Source organism: Belonocnema kinseyi, chromosome 7 (assembly GCF_010883055.1).
Source record: "Belonocnema kinseyi isolate 2016_QV_RU_SX_M_011 chromosome 7, B_treatae_v1, whole genome shotgun sequence".
Classification (NCBI taxonomy): Eukaryota; Metazoa; Arthropoda; class Insecta; order Hymenoptera; family Cynipidae; genus Belonocnema; species Belonocnema kinseyi.
This window is the reverse complement of record NC_046663.1, coordinates 82,856,222-82,859,244: the sequence shown is the minus strand read 5'-3', so window position 1 is coordinate 82,859,244 and position 3,023 is coordinate 82,856,222. Positions and strand designations below refer to the sequence as shown.

General features: G+C 32.4%; 1 protein-coding gene across 4 annotated transcripts in view; it reads right to left on the bottom strand.

Moving 5' to 3' along the window:
- Nucleotides 1-3,023, bottom strand: part of LOC117176988 (ubiquitin-conjugating enzyme E2 H) — a 62,166-nt gene that overhangs the window by 29,689 nt on the left and 29,454 nt on the right. The window lies entirely within an intron of this gene.

Here is a 3,023-nt window from a genome sequence, read left to right as displayed (position 1 = left end):
ATTCAACTGCTGCATTTTTTTATCCAAAATGCCAATTTTTGACGAAAAATACGATAAAAACTACGGAGAGACGAGATCAATTTCCTCAAAACCCCTATAATACAAGCTGAATTATGGCGCAATTTCTTAAACCTGTAAGATTATTTTTTTAGAAGAAGAAAATTCTGTATTATTGACGTTATGGTTGTCGACCCGATGAATGTATTAAATAATTTAATCTCAATTTTGTTTGTCTAATACTAGTCTAAAATCAATATTGTTTCTAATATTGATATTTTAAGTTGTGAAAAAATTGCTCTGAAGCTCCAGTAGACAAACAAAATTGATATCAAATTATTTTAAAAATTCATCTGGTCGACAACCATAATATCAATAATACAGAATTTTCTTGTTTGAAAAATTAATCTTACAGGTATAAGGAATTGCGTCGTAATTCATCTTGTAGGGGTTGTGAAGAAAATCTCGCCTCTGCGCTCCGTCGCTTAGTGGGTAAGAGCATTAGACCGGCAATCTGAAAGATCAGATTCCAGCGTAGCTTGAGAGCAATTTTTTTACAACATAAAAAAATCCATATTAAAAAAAATATTGATTTTAGATCAGTAAACAAACAAAATTGACATCAAATCATTTAATACATTTATCTGGTCGAAAATCATAACATCAATCATATAGAATTTTCTTATTCGAAAAAATTAATCTTACAGGAATAAGGAAATGCGTCGTAATTCAACGTGTAGGGGTTTTGAAGAAATTATTTTCATCTCTCCCTAACTTAGTGGGTAAGAGCATCAGACCGGCAATCTGAAAGGCCTGTGTTCGTATCCGAGCGGCGCTTGAGAAATATTTTTTTACAAATTAAAAAATAAAAATTTTTAAAAATGTTGATTTTAGACCAGTAGACAAACAAAATTTACACCAAATTATTGCGAAAATTCTTGCAAAAGGGGACAGTCGTCCCGAAAATTCAGGAATAGCCAAGCTGATTAAAAATATTGGACTAGTCATCCCAAATTTCGGGATTTTAGATTGATCTAGATATTGAATATATTATTCAGATAACCTTACATTTATCATGGACTTTACATTTTCAGACTTTTCATATTAAACAATTTTATTTATAGTTTATGCATTTATGAACACGGGTTTTCCGACAACAATTAATAGTTTCGACATATTGATAAAAAATGGCGCCATATAGTTTTAAGAATTGGATTTACGGAAAAACTCTAATCTAAATTAATCAATAGGTTATAATTTCGTGACGAATTTATTTGTGCGACGAGTTTTTCGTGAATTTTCGTTTGTTTACAAACCATAAGTAAGTCACGATAGCAACCAAGAAAAAACCAAGAACCCCGAAGTTTGCAATCTTTCTTTTTAAAAAACAGAATAGAACAATACGTCCAAATAATAATAAACACGGGTTTTCCGACAATGATAGTTTCAAGATATTAATCGAAAATGGTGCCATGGACTTTTTAATAATTGTATAATCAATAGATTATAATTTCCCGATGAATTTATTTGTGAGATGAAGTTCTTGTTCATTATCGTTTGCTTACAAACCATAAGAAAGCTCTCATATAACAGCCAAAAAAGAAAGCAAGAGTCCCGAAATTTACAAGGTTTCTTAAAAAAATATTTAAAAAACGGAATAGAATAACACTTCCAAACAATCATAAACACGTGTTCCCCATCAACAATTGAAAGGCTTTTTAAATTTGGATGCACACATTTCCCAAGGCTTTAAAGAAATATATTTATAATTTAAAAACGCTAAGGTATGAATAAAAAATGGAGGTGAATTTAATTGCTAAGGTGTAAGCATTAAGTATGTGCGCAATTGGATTGAACCTGTAGCACGCTTGACCAAAGGAAGCCTAGTTGCTGGGTGTCTTATGGGTTAAAGAATCTAGCTTCCGCGTTTGCACATGCACATGCAGAGTTCGATAGAAGTACAGCTTGAGCCCAACATTCCGCGCTTGACCTAGTAGCCTAGTTTTCCTGGGATTCGCATGCGTACAAACGCAGTCCTGTTCTTCGTCCTTTATACCGCAATATGATCATCACTAGAAGCAGTAATTTCCTCTGAGAGGTATCGGAGTGACTGAAGTATTGGTAGAATCTAAAGAGGCTAAAATATGAAGCAAGTCAGGGTATACAGTGATCAGAAAATTTAAAATTTGCGGGTTTTCCCTGGCACCCCCCCCCCCCCCCCCCCCCCCCCCCCCCCCCAACCCGAACCAATTTAAAGATGCCTTTTTGTAATTTCGACAATTAAAGCCGCCAAGCCGCGCGTAAAAAAGAGGACTATCAAATTGATAAGTCATTTGAAGCAGAATTGCCGTTTTCATCGAGATAAAAAATTCCCGGTCAACAATATTAAATTGAATAACGTTAAAATGCAATATACATGGTTAAAAAATATAAAACCACGCTATCATTTTTAATGCCCTAATTTGAAGAATGAATAAATAAATTTGTAAATTTCCTCAATTATATAATTTTAAGCAATTGTAAGTAGAAACATTAAAAATTGAACAATACAAGTTTTTTAACAACTACACGGAAAAAAAATTCTTGAGGCGAACGAGTGAATAGAGAATATATTAAACTCAAAGAAAGTGTACGCTTGAATTAGGTAAAACGTTTAGTTAGAAGAGTTACACATTTAGTTACTTTATGTAAATTGTTCTCGTAAATCAGGAATTTGGGCAAAATAGCTAAGTTGGAAAGTTTATTATTTTCGACAGATTATGTACAAATGTATTATCTTCAGATTAGAAAAAAAATTTAGTTGTTATAGAAATATATTAACTTCCAGTAGCCAATTTTTCGTCTGGTATCGCAAAAATTAATTTCCCTGAAATCCGTGTAATGCATTTGAAGGTCAAGTTTGTTGTTTTTATCGCGTTTCTTGGTATTTCAATATAGTTATCGCCTACAATCGAAACAAATGAAAATTATTATTACTGCATCATAAACTCCATTTAATATTAACAATCGCGCACATTTTAAGTGGT